The following is a 14,935-nucleotide window of genomic DNA, read 5'->3' on the forward strand; positions in this document are numbered from 1 at the left end:
ATCAGCGTTCAGCAAGGATCGGCGCTGGCACGGTCGTTGGCATATATATCGACCCGATGCTTGGAGTATCACCGATATATATGTCAGCGATCGGCACCGAAAATATCGGCAAATTAACAGGAGTCGGGTCGATCTGCGATCAGGGTGTGTCGGCGATCGGCGCAAATATCGGCCGATACATATGATATGTATATATAATTGGTTTGCGATTGCGATAAGGCCGGCGGGGGTTATGGCCATCAGCCTTAAAATATATGTGCAAAAATGTGATTTTTTGTAATATGGTTGTTTTAAAAGGGTTCGGCAAGGTTTGTTGCCGCCGATCCCAAAACCATGTGGGATTGTTTTTATATAGTTATTTTAATAACTATATTGTAAAACAAATTTCGTTATATGGTTATTTAATAACCATTTTAAAATTATTTTTGTCTCTCATGCAGGTTTGGGAGACAAATGAGAGAATTCCAAGTGTCAATGGCTAATGGGCTGACATGTGGGTCCCACCTACTTACTGGGATGCCATGTGGCATGCTGTGGGCCCCACTTTTCCCCTGTCATGTCAAACTTTGAAGAGCTCTATCTTTCACATACGAGCTCAGTTTCACGAGTCGTTCACACCTCCACGATTAGGACAACGAGGTCTTCGATCTGGTCCTAGTTCGAGCACAATCCAAACACTTTGATTTTTGAGCCATCTTTGTCCTATGTCTCTCTAGAGCCACTTGGATCAAAAGGCCAATCTATAGGGTCGAGCCCTAAAATTAACTTGGTTAAATGTTGTGAAAATTTGGAGTAGATCCACCATTGACTTAGTAGATCAATGGCCACAAGCATGGAAGTAGCACACTGGTTAACGATGCTAAAAAACATACAAGTCCAGAATTGATCAATAGTGTCCTCAACATGTGAACAATTGGATGAGGGTAAATATGCACGAAGGTTAGCTGCCCCTTCACATGATGACACATGGCATGATTTCATTAGGTGATGACATGGATTATGATGATGTCAACATGTTGATGTGGAGCTACTGGAGGTTTCCACATGGCAATTAGAAGTGGCATTTCAGTGATCCAATAGGCACAAATCTGGACAACAAGTGGCTCACTCGAGTGGCACATGGTGAGTGTGACATCATGATGATGTCAGCACATGGATGCCAAATGACCCTTGGGTCCTCATCATGTGGTGAGGGAATATGGTTATAGAGCTTTGGGTTCCATGGTGATCTAAATATTTTGAATGGTCATATGGGTGTCAGCTCATCATATGTTTAGTCATCCTGCTATAACCTTAGGACCATGGGTTAGCTATATATCACATGAAGTATTTGGCATAACTAAAACAACAATGATCTGGTTCACGATCAAGAGAATACAAGCTTTGTGACGAATATTATTTCATAGTTTTGATTTCAGGGTTCCAGTTATAGTTTAAAGCTTTGAATTCAGTGGTCTGGCATCACCATTCCTTTTTCGCTTGGTTCACTTGGTTCTTGGCTCGAGTTTGATGGTTTACTCCCATTGCACAACTGTTGAATCTTTGGTTCAGATGGTTTTTTTTTACATTTTAAAGGCATGATAGGTTCAGTGTCGAATGATAAGTTCAAGTGTAATAGTTTTAACTCTGGTCTGCGAACTTATCACTTTGGTCTCATTTAAATTATGTTGTGGATATCTGAGATCTTGAAATTCAATAACAAGTTTTGTGTGACCCAACTGGTGAAAGTATGGTTATGAATGTTAGCCAAGCTCTCATAAACTATCTAGGGTTCGACTAAAATTATTAGTGAAACTGTGATAAGAACCCAAAGCATGGTTATTCATGATGGCAAAAATTTGTTAAACAGTGGAGGTAGTAACAAAAATTCATCATATTATATAGCCTCAATTTGGTGGAGGTCGAGTATTGGAATTCAAAGTAATAGCGGAACTTGCAGAAAAATTTGGTGGAGGTAATATGTATTATTGATATAGTCAAAGGTCTCAACTCTGTAATGTATGAAGGTGGGGACTTGACACATTGGTTTCTGAGTTGGAAGTGGTGGCCAACCATTGCTATTGTATGTTGAGGTTCCAAGTGTGATGAATCATGGAATGGATACATCCATACACATTGCAATCATGTTGGTCACCACCCTATCCCATGGACCAAGCCACATAGGTGCAGTATGATGGCCTCATTAATGAGTGGGACATTCATATGTTAATCAGTGGTCGGGCAAGCTGCGTTAAAATGGACTTGCCACTTCACTAAATATTTTCATTGTTTGGATCCAAAACAAAAATAGATCGAGATAGTAACTTTATAAGTCTCATTGGACAATAGAATTAGTAGTGTATGTGCTTGGCATAGTGGAGGTTATGGTTTCCGCCCTCAGATTGATGGTAAGCAGTCATATCTATATATATATATATATATATATATATATATATATATATATAGAGAGAGAGAGAGAGAGAGAGAGAGAGAATATTTAGTTGGCCATCTATGATCATTTGGTAGAATTGACGACGGTTTGTTGCTAGATTGTATAACACACCTCAGAAGTGAGTTTATGTCAAAACAATAATTTGATATATGATTTATTATATTTTTTGTGGATTTTTTGAGTCATTATTGATCCAAACTGAAATATGGAAGATATTGGGCAATTAGGGCTCAGAGACAAATGCAACCAGAAGGGTTTGACAATGTTTTGACTCATGTTTGATGACTAGAAGCTCCTGTATATGTTTGGAAAAGCTATGAGCATGTTGTAGGTGTTTTTGTTACATGAAGTAAACAAGTGCAAGGGAAGTGTTTGACTAACAAAATTTTAGTTACGGTTGGAGAAAAGTTTTGGGACAACAATTTGATAGCCAACAATAGAGAATGATATGACTTGTTATGAAACCAGCTCACAAAAAGATAGAAAAGATAGATGAACGCCTTAGAAATAAGCCTCTTCAAGGGGGCAACCTCCTTTACATTACACAAATGAACAATTCTTAGATGATACAAATGACAAGACCTCCTTTCTATATATAGGAGTCTAAGGGGTCATAATATAATTAGAGCCAACATAAGAATAATAATGTAAGGGCACAATAATAACAATAGTGGTCTTCTACGGGGCACAATAATAACAATATGGGGACTACATGGGCACAACAATATAATAAGGGGGTTGTACTAATAACAATAAGGGGTTACACTAGTAGTGTAGGGACCTAACATGCCCCCCTCCTTCAAAAAGTGTTGTCCTCAACGCTTGAGTATTTCTTGACACTTCTGTACAAAATTCTTGTCCTCCCATGTGGAATATTCAGCGGGTAAGTTCTTCCACTTGATGAGATACTCTGAAATTGATCGATTTCATAGCTGTCGGGTTCTTATTTCTGTGAATTCTCCAGGTTCCAATATGATTTTTCCTTCCTCGTAAAATTCTGGCAATATTGTTTGAACTGGGATCCTCTGTAACTTTTGAATGAGTGGCCACACTTCTTCGTCCTTTTTCCATTCATCCCTTGCTTCATGTATCCAATCTGGTTGGATAATAGAAATAGCACAAAACAATGCTTCCACATCCTCATCCTTTCTTGAGAGTGCATCTGCAACAACATTTTTCTTCCCTTTTTTGTAGATGATTTCAAAGTCATAACCCAACATATTTGTGACCCATTTTTTCTGTTCTTCTAAAGATAATATTTGTTCTAAAAAGTATTTAAGACTATCATGATCCATTTTTACCTTGAAGTGTCTTCCCATTAGGTAAGGTCGCCATTTCTTAAGTGCATGTAATACTGTCAAAATTTCCTTCTCATCTTGCTTGAGATGTAGCTGTAAAAATACCCAGTCGCCTACATCAAAACTTCTTTCACTGTGATGTTGATCTGCCTGTTGTTTCATTTGATTCTACACCAAAGTGGCGTTATCCTTTAAAAGTTGGAGAACTTGTTGTTGATGCTCGATGTGATCTTTCACTGCTTGAATATTTTTCTTCTTGATATGTCCTTCTATCTTGATAGTTTGAGGAGTGGTAATTTCTTCGAATGCATTACAAGATATGGTCGAATTCATTTCTTGATGCTCGATGTGATCTTTCACTTCTTGAACATTTTTCTTCTTGATATGTCCTTCTATCTTGATAGTTTAAGGAGTGGTAATTCCAACCAATGCATTACAAGATATAGTCATATTCATTTCTTCTTTCTCAATGTGATCTTTCACTTCTTTAACCTTTTTCTTCTTGATGTGTCCTTCTATCTTAAGAGTTTGAGGAGTGGTAATTCTTGCCAATTCTTTACAAGATATGGTCGGATTCATTTCTTCTTTCTCTAGGGTTGGTTCCTGGTGTATATCCTCTTATTTTGATGTTTCTTGATCCTTTTCTTCCTCCTCTTCATAATCTATGTAAAATAATTTCTTCTCAGCACACTTATGACCTTTAGTGTATTTTTTATCACAATTGTAACAAAGCCCTTTTGTTATTTTTTCTTCCAATTGTTGTGGTGTCAACCTTGTAGGTTGTGGAAGGATATGAGAAACAATACTTCCATCTTTATAGTTTTGAGGGGTAGACTTCCTTGTTTCCATAATTTTTCATTGCACTTTTATTGCCCTCTCCAATGAATCAGGTTCCCAATGACGAACCTCATGTTGAATATAATCCTTTAAAGTCCCTATAGAGACATCAATCATCTGCTTCTCTGGAATATCATTTTCCCTTATATTCAATTTTTGAAAGTCCTCAATGTTCTTTGCCATTGAACACTTTTGTTTGAGATTTATCAATATGCTAAAGAAGGTGTTGCTCTTTGTATCCTCATAATGTGCTATCATTTCCTCCGTGGAAATTGACCACGTAACAAGTGGTTTACGAGAACAAAGCCCTTTATACCATAAAAATTGATACGGTTCTAAATAATTAGATGCAATACATACCTTTTGTAACAATGGTACGCCATGTAGATCAAAATATTTCTCCATCTGTAGTATCCAATTTACCGGATCCTTGCCATCAAACTTCCTCATCTCGCTTTTTCTTGATTTTAGGAGCTCGATCTTGAAACGATTGTAACTCTGTAATTGTAGATCTCCAAATTCTGAAATTTCCTCCTGTAGTAGTCCTCTGAGTCCTCTTTCTAACCCCGAAAGTCTGATCAAGATTGGATTTTGTAAGGCAGTGTTATGTCAAATCTCCCACGATGACCTGATTATATACTGGTTCAATAGAGCTAACTTGTACGAAGTTCCATGTGTCACTGTTTCAACCTTAGGATCTGAAACCAATATAAAGAAAACTACAATCCGTCCTCCTTCTGAAACTTTTTACGAAATTTCAATTTGATGCTCAGAGAGAAAGTTATGACGATTTTCCCAAGGTCACATGTTTAGGATGTAATTCGGGAGCCTGCAGAAACCCTAAATTTCTCAGATTATATCTCCGAAAATATAGCGAGACAAGATCTGAAATTTGGACCCGAGCTTCACCAAGATTTCAGTTCAAATGGATTTTAATTTTAGAATCTGAACCTTCGTAGAACAAATATTATAGCAAAACTTCCACGATGACCTGTTTGAGATGAAATTCTGGAGCTTGCAAAAACCCTAACTTCCTCAAATCATATCTTTGAAAATATAGCGAGACAAGATCTCAAATTCGAACGCGAGGTTCAGACCAATTTCTTCTCAAATGTATTTTTGTTTTAGCTTCTGGAACTTCGTAGCGAAAAAGTTATAGCGAAAATTCCACGATGACCTATTTGGAGCAGCAAAACCCTAGAATCCACAACTCTGATACCAAATGTTATGAAACCAGCTCACAAAAAGATAAAAAAGATAGATGAACGCCTTAGAAATAATCCTCTTCGAGGGGGAAACCTCCTTTACATTACACAAATGTGTTGGAAGTACTACACACCTACATGCAAACTCTAAGTAAGAGCATGAGACTACATGCAAGATTCCTTTTGCATGATTTACTGCTTGATTTTCTCCTTCTTTAACTCCGCAACTGGTTAGTTCTTCTGCATGATTTACTCCCTGATTTTCTCCTTCTTTAACTCCGCAACTAGTTAGTTCTTCTGCATGATTTACTCCTTGATTTTCTCCTTCTTTCACTCCGCAACTCGCTAGTTCTCTCCGGAACTTGTTGTAGGTGTTGAGTCTTCTCATTGATCACCACTATGGTGAATTACCTTGGGATCTTCACCCAGTAATGTTATATCATGAGCATTGTAACCTATTTTCTAATGAATCATTCTTTTGTTCTTTCGATTTTCTTTTAGTGTTTTTGCTCTGTAAAGTTGTGTGTTCAACCTTTACTAGCTAGATTCATCTATGCATGTTTTCTAACACATTTACATGGTATCAGAGCCCACAGGTTGCTAGATAAAATGCGCACCAGCACTTTATTTTTCAGGTATTACAGCTTGGAGATCGAAGATTGACATAAAAATGGAGTTTCCCAAAGCATCGATCCTAACACCGTACAACTATCACAAATGGACCAAATGGCTTGATACCTTCATCAAAAAGGGTTGTACAGGATTACCATGGCTGTAGAAGTGGAACCCACTTCAGCCATAGAGAAATCCAAGTACCTCAACCGTAAGGATGAGGCCCACGGATCCATATGCATGTGCATCTCTCCAGAGTTGCAGTTTCATCTATCTACCTGCAATACTCCCAATGAGATTTGGAAATAGGTTGAAGAACTCTACGGGAAACAGGATGAGATGAAAGGACATCTGCTCGAAGTGGAGCTGCTGTCATTGGATCCGCGGAACTATGACAGAATTCAAGACTTCTTCACCAAATATAATGATCTATTGCTGCAACTCAAGGGTCTTGGAATTGACAAATCCAAGGAGGAGAGTCACCAAATTCTCTCTATTATGTCAAATCTCAGACCGGAATACTTCGTCTTTGTGTCTACATTTCATTCAGTAAGGCTTGCAACAGATAAATCCTACACTATGCCTTCTCTCAAAGAATTCATGGAGTCCCTTACTTTTGAGCAAGATAAACTCATTGGCATGGGGAAAATCAAACCTCCAAAAGCACATGCACTTGCTGTGCATGATGGCAGCCACAATAAAAATCACAAATCCGATTCAAATCAGAAAAATCAGCAGCAAAAATACAAGGGAAAAGTGTGTTCCCATCCAAAGAAGGAAGGGTACACCAAGCCCTTCAATGACTCCTCCGGCTCGAGAAATGAGAAAGGGAAGAAAGGAAATAGATGCACCTACTGTCAAAGAGGATTCCATCCAAAATCCTCTTGCATGAAGAAAGAAATTGACCAAATGGCAGAAATCCTTTAGAAGCACAACCTTGGGGACCACATCCCTCAGGGCGCCAAAAAGAAAACTGAGGATCCGCCACACGGGAAAGGTAACAATTTTCATGCTTTAGTTGCAATTAATTCTTCTCCTGATGCATGGATTATAGATTCTGGTGCATCACATCATATGGATGCTACAAAGGAAGTATATTCCTCTTTGGATGCATGCAAAGGACCTCCCATCCTCATGGGAGATGACTCACCTATTGAGGTCACCGGAAAAGGTAGAGTGGAACTTTTACACGGAAGCTTTGAAGATGTGCTTCATGTTCCAAAACTTTCGGTAAACCTGCTTTCAGTTTATCAGATCACTCATTTCGGCACTGGAAAGAGAGTGGAATTCACTCCAGATGCAGTGAACATATATGACCTACATAGCAGCTCCAAAATTGCAACCGGTGAGGTAAACAATGGAGCCAGACTGTATACATTTTCTGAATTTATTGAATCTGAATCCTCCTTATTGCTTACACATGCTGATGATAGTAGTAGGCTTTGGCACGAGAGGTTTGGTCACTTAAATTACAGGTATATGCAGCAGCTAAGCAAGAATGAGATGGTGGAAGGCTTGCCAAATATCAGTTTCTCCAAAGGAGTTTGTGAAGGGTGTGTCCTTGGCAAACATCCCAGAGAAAAGCTTGACACCAGCAAGACTCACAGAGCATCCTCTCCTCTAGATCTGATCCATAGTGATCTCATGGGGTCTTTTCCTCATCCTTCCATCAACAAAGCAAGGTATGTGCTTACATTTATTGATGATTTCTCACAGTATACTTGGGTGTATCTTCTCAGGGCCAAATCTGAAGTTTTTGCGCACTTTGAAGATTTCAAAGCACTAGTTGAGACACAGTCAGAGAGAAAGATCAAAGCCCTCCGTATAGACAATGGGGGGGAATTTGTTAACACAACACTCTGGAACCTTTGCCTTCAGTCCAGCATACAGTTGCAGTACATAGTTCCATACACTCCGCAGCAAAATGGAGTTGCCGAGAGAAAGAATCAATCTCTCAAAGAGATGGCTTCCTGCATGTTGCATGCTAAGTCACTGCCTCATAAGCTATGGGCTGAAGCACTTAATTGTGCTAACTACATCCAAAACAGATCTCCTCGTAGGTCTGTCAAGGATCAAACCCCCTTTGAGGCTTGGAGCGGCACTAAACCAGAGGTCACCCACTTCTGTGTTTTCAGCTCCTGAGCATGGGCCAGGATCCCCTCTGAAAAGAGGAAAGCTCTTGATCCACAGAGAATTGAGTGCATCTTTGTTGGATACCTTGATGGTGTGAAGGGATACCGACTCCTGATTCCCTCTATGGACAAGCTCATCATTGAGCGAAGTGTCAAATTTGAGGAAAGTCTCTCGCGTGCACCTCAATCGCCGCATGCAGACACCTTTTATCTACCTCATGTCCTAGATGATGACTCAGTACACTCAGATGCATATACAAAGCATGCAGATGCCGAGGTAGAGCATGCAGATGCAGAGGCAGAGTCTTTAGATACAAATCTAGTGCATGCAAATGATGATCCAAATCCAAGCCCAGATCAAGCTTCCAGCAGTGAATCATATTCTCCTGTCATAAATCAGAGAACAAGGAGCTTACGTGAGATATATGCACAAGACCACCCAGCTTCTAGAAATGGTCTTGTGGGGGATAATTCTGAACTGCAGAGGAATAACTCAGAGTTTATTGAGCCTCCTCTTGTCCTCACTGCCACTGAACCATCGCCATCCTGGCATTGTCATTTGGTTCAGTCTTCTGATCCACAGTCTTATGCTGAGGCTGCTAGGCATCCATCTTGGGAGTCCGCCATGGAGGAGGAGTATAACTCCCTCCTCTAGAACCAGACCTGGGATCTGGTCCCCCTTCCTTCAGGAAGGAAACTTGTCTGATGAAAATGGGTCTACAGGACCAAGAGTGCTGCAAATGGGCAAATCACCAGACGGAAATCAAGGCTAGTAGCCAAAGGCTTCCAACAAGTGCATGGAATTGATTATGACGAGACCTTTGCTCCAGTAGCAAAGATGGATTCCATATGCCTTACACTTGCCATTGCCGTTTCCCAGGGGTGGGAAGTACATCAGATGGATGTGAAGAATGCCTTTCTTCATGGAGACCTATCTGAGGAGATCTACATGGAGCAGCCACACGGTTTCATTCAGGATTCATCTTTGGTCTGCAGACTGAAGAAATCTCTCTACGGCCTTAAGCAGGCCCCGAGAGCTTGGTATGCGAAGATGGATTCTTTTCTCTTATCACAAAACTTTGAAAGATGTAAGTCTGATCCAAATGTTTACATGCTCAGGACACACGATTATCTTCTTATCTTAGTTTTGTATGTGGATGATCTCCTAATCACCGGTAGCTTAGCTTCAGCCATTTCTACAGTAAAGAGGGCCTTGCATGATAGGTTCTTGATGACGGACATGGGTCCATTACACTTCTTTCTTGGTCTTGAGATCAGCCAGGATGCCACAGGCATCAAACTCTCTCAGGCTAAGTATGCACGGGATCTCCTCGAGAGATTTCGCATGACTGACTACAAGCCAGCACCGACTCCTTTTCTGTCTGGGGTCCGCCTTGAGGATGGAGGTGACACTCCATTAGTTGAAAACACTCTCTATCGATAGCTAGTGGGGAGCTTATTGTACCTCACCCACTCCAGACCAGATCTCTCATACGCAGTAGGGGTAGTTTCCAAATACATGCAGGAGCCGCATGAAATACACTGGAATGCTGCCAAGCGCATCCTCTGATATGTGCAGGGCACCATCACCTTTGGGATTCACTATGCAGCAGGCACTACATTGAATCTCCTTGGCTTCACAGATTCTTATTGGGCAGGAAACAGCAATGATCGCAAGTCCACCTCCGGATATTCACTCAGTCTAGGATCTGGACCTATCTGTTTGTCGAGCAAGAAGCAGGCTGCTATTGCTCTCTCTTCAGCTGAGGCTGAGTACAGAGGAGTAGTCAACATCACCATTCAGGCTCTGTGGCTACAACACTTGCTCACTGAGTTAGGTGTCCAGTTCCACTAGCCCATTGTCATCTGGTGTGACAACGAGAGCACTCTCAAATTTTGCAGGGATCCAGTACAGCGGTAGCGGACGAAGCACATAGAGATCCATATGCACTACATCAGAGACTTAGTACATGATCGGGTCATTGATTTGCAGTTTTGTCCTTTAGTAAAACAGACTGCAGACATCTTCACCAAGACATTCACTGAGCAGAAGTTTCGCTCTCTGCGCGACCATCTTGGAGTGAAGGACACAGTTGCTTAGCAACTGTCTTTTCTTCCTCTTTTCTTTTGATTACATTGTATTTTGAGGGGGGGGGGGGGGGTTTCCCACGAGGTTTTCCCTCTTTCCTCAATTTTAGTACAAGTTGCACTATATTTTGGGTGACCTTTGGCCTTAGTTGCCAGGGCCCATTTTCTATTTTTCCCCATAGTGGTGTTTAGGGGGGGTGTTGGAAGTACTACACACCTACATGCAAACTCTGAGTTAGAGCATGAGACTACATGCAAGATTCCTTTTGCATGATTTACTCCTTGATTTGTTCCTTATTTAATACCACAACTGGTTAGTTCTTCTACATGATTTACTCCCTGATTTTCTCCTTCTTTAACTCCGCAACTGGTTAGTTCGTCTACATGATTTACTCCCTGATTTGCTCCTTCTATAACTCCGCAATTGGATAGTTCTCTCCAGAACTTGTTGTAGGTGTTGAGTCTTCTCATTGATCACCACTATGGTGCATTACCTTGGGATCTTCACCCAGTAATGCTATATCATGAGCATTGTAACCTATTTTCTAATGAATCATTCTTTTGTTCTTTCAATTTTCTTTTAGTGTTTTTGCTCTGCAAAGCTGTGTGTTCAACCTTGACTAGCTAGATTCATCTTTGCAGGTTTTCTAACATATTTACAAAATGAAAAATTCTTATATGATACAAATTACAAGGCCTCCTTTCTATATATAGGAGTCTAAGGGGTCATAATATAATCAAAGTCGACATAACAATAATAATATAAGGGCACAATAATAACAATAGTGGGCTTCTATGGGGCACAATAATAACAATATAGGGACTACATGGGCACAACAATATAATAAGGGGGTTGTACTAATAACAATAAGGGGTTACAGTAGTAGTGTAGGGACCTAACATGACTTTTATGACAACCATTACAATATATTATACATTGACAATAGGTGCATTGTTTCTAGTGAGATTGTGTGTAGGTTGTATGGAAATGGTAGAGATAGTGGCAGTAACTATATGTGTTGATTGTAGATTATAATATTCCTCATGATTTAGTTATATATGATGACTATAGATCTAGTTTGAAAATGTGATGAAATAAAGGTCCACACGAAAGTAGAGGAAGGAGGTTGAAACCTCAATCAGGTTAGAGCCAAGACTAGGTTGGAACCTATAAATTTTTGAGGTTGGAGCCTCAATCCAATTGGACCCTAGAGTAGGTTGGAGTCTATTCATTGTTCAAGTTGGTACCTAAATCAGGTTGTAGCCTACTTTGGGCATCTATTTTCATTTTTGAGGTTGGTGCCTCAATCAAGTTGTAGCTTGCCACAAGTGACAACTTGCATATTTATGGGTAATTGACTCATGTAGGTTAGGGCCTACAAATTGATGTAAATAAATTTAATCTGAATAGAAGAAGAGATGGTGGTTTTCTCTTGTTTGGGTTTCCACCTAAACACTTTTGTATCTCCTTGTCATGCGATGTCATCTTGTGTTGATTGATGGTTTCTTGTTAAATTGCTTATATGATGATGCATAAATATATAATGTTTAAGAACAATTCTAAATGAATGAATGGTTAATTGAGATTATGAAATTGACATCACATTGATTCAGCCACCCCCCCCCCCCCTGCCCCCCATTATGAATTTGGAAATTGACATCACACTAATTCAACCACCCCCCCCCCCCCCCCCCCCAATTGTGAATTTGGAAATTGACATCACACTGCTTCAACCACCCCCCCCCCCAGTGTGACTTTTGGGCCAATAAAGGATGGCATAACACATAAGATGCATAATGGTTCACCCATCACTAACTCTGCTCATTTTATTCTAGTGCTCTTTTCCTAGCTATTGACTAATCTGCTACTAGTAATGGGGTTTTAAAAACTACTCACAATGGATTTATAGTGGATAGATAAATTATTCTATTGTCCTTCACAAGTATTATTTGAGTGCAACTATGTGTCCTTCTAATGTAGTGTGGACAAGCCCCAACCCCTAAAAATACGTAGGTAATGAACATACCAAAATATAAAAATTAAAATCACAAAATTGTAACTTTAACTATGCACCCAAGTTACTCCATTTTACTAGTCACATATATTCATGAATTAATCGCCATGCATTATTGACCCAATTCTGGGTACAAACTCTTGGAAAACCCATGATTTTTGTTTCATTAATCACTATGTGTATATTCTTAAATTCATTTCCACTTGTAGGTTTACAAGTTAGGTAGGGACAACCATGGCACTAGCCCTATCACCCATTGTCTACATCTATTTTTCCTTCAAATTTCTACATATTCACATTGATATACATTCACCACCAGTCCAAACCCTCATTAATGAGAAATTTCATCAAGTATTACCTGCATGATTTGTTTCTACAAGTTTTTCATTTGCATACCACTAGTGTTTCTTCCACACTCTTTGTCATATGCAATGCTTGTTTGGAATGGTTCTTGATCTTAATAGTGCTAGAAAATGATGAGAAACCAATGAGATCTCCGCCAGGTCAATTAGAATTCATTATTCCAACACATTTATAATTTGAAGACATTCCACTAAATATGGAACTAGAACTAAATGAAGGGAATCTATATCATTTAATTGTTACAAGTCAACAACAATGTTGATTTTGTGCCCGTCCTTGCTTGCAAAACCAATTCTAGTCATTGTTTCAAAATTCCTCTAGTTTTCATTAGCTTACCCTCCTATTATTTCTATATAGATTGTTATGAGTGCTAATAACATCCATTTCTGTAATCCACCATGAACATTGTTATCACTCCAATATTTCTCTAGAGTTGTTAAGAAACAAATGATTAGAGGTAACCACAAACCAACTTTGGAGATTAGGATCTAGCCTTCCTAATTCTTAGAGAGGGCTCTCTCTTTATGATTTAACTTTGTTTAGTTAATTGATTTTAGGCTAGTTATGATTGTACTTGGGTTTTGATTTGGATTTGGTGGTGGGATCACTTACTTAGATGGATAGAGGGATGTCTTTTACCATTGGGCTATGGGGTCAAATGTCAAGCAAACAGGACTGGATCAAGTTCTAAAAATAGTGTCTACAGGGCAAGGTAGCTGAGTTATTTCAGATCTTAAGGCTGGATGGTGAAGTTGGTTTCAATCGGATCCAAAGAGCAATTAAGGGTTCCTTAGGCCAGATTATGAAAGAAGTGAAAGAGGTCAACCAGGATGGGAGAGAAATTAAGGATTCTCAAATCCGGATATCAGAAGAAAACATAGAAATGATTAACTGTTCAAGGCAGAGTGTACTTAAACAAATTCTGAAATAAATTTCCTGTTAATTCATTCACTTTAGATAACATGTAAGTTTTTGAAATACATAAGAAGGTACAAATTTGACAAAGAAAATACTACACTGTAATAGCTCAACACATGAATCCTGTAATGCAATCTTTTTATTACTCAGTCTAGTCTGCTGACTTGAAAAATTGGTAAAATAACCCTTAGGTTTGTGATCAATACAACTCTACAAATGTATAGAAATCCACACTCAATACTTTGAATTATGAAGTATTTATACAAAAATAATTTACAAAATATCCCAAACTGTTTTGGGAATTAATCCAGGAGAAAGAAATATCTTCATGCAAGAAGATAGAGACAAATGTTCAACTGTTGTATGATGTCCCTGTTTATTTGGTTGTGTTGTCTTTATGCTCTGATATTTTTTTGTTTATTCTTTGCCCTGCTATTGGTCTTCACGCTGGCTGTTCTTTTTACTTTGATCTTTCAACTGATACACTTTCACCTGATACTCTTTCATCTGGCTGACCTATCACTTTTCTTCTACTATGTTGTTTTCACTTTTACTGTGCACTTTTACAGCAGGTTATTTAACTTTTCCTATGTGTCTGCATCTAGTAATTGAATATTTACCATCCTCCTATAAATTTCATCTTCCTCTGTGTACTTGGAAAAAGTGGGCCGGTTCACAAAAAGGTGTTTTACCTCATGCTGGAGGTAAAACAGGTTCTCAAATGTCTGATATAGGCATCCCCTTCACAGATGAAGTATTTACCTGATCTCTAGCCACCTCTCTGATTCTCCTGTTGTAGTTGTCCTGTGGCATCATGTTATCATTTATCACCAAGGGATTAGGCAGACCTTTCTGCCTCAAAACAACAAACTTTACCATGAACCTGTCTATAGCCAGCTGCATGGTTTAGCATTTGTCCTCAAGGTTCAACATTAAATTTCTCTTGGAGAGCACCCTTTTTACTTCTAGTATGGTGCCAGTCCTATCTAGTATGTCCAACTCCTGTAATTCATATTTGTTTTTGGAGTTAAGGAAG

The sequence above is a fragment of the Pinus tabuliformis genome, chromosome 7 (genome assembly GCF_031772625.1).
Source record: "Pinus tabuliformis cultivar Carrire ecotype Pingquan chromosome 7, CPIR1, whole genome shotgun sequence".
Lineage (NCBI taxonomy): Eukaryota > Viridiplantae > Streptophyta > Pinopsida > Pinales > Pinaceae > Pinus > Pinus tabuliformis.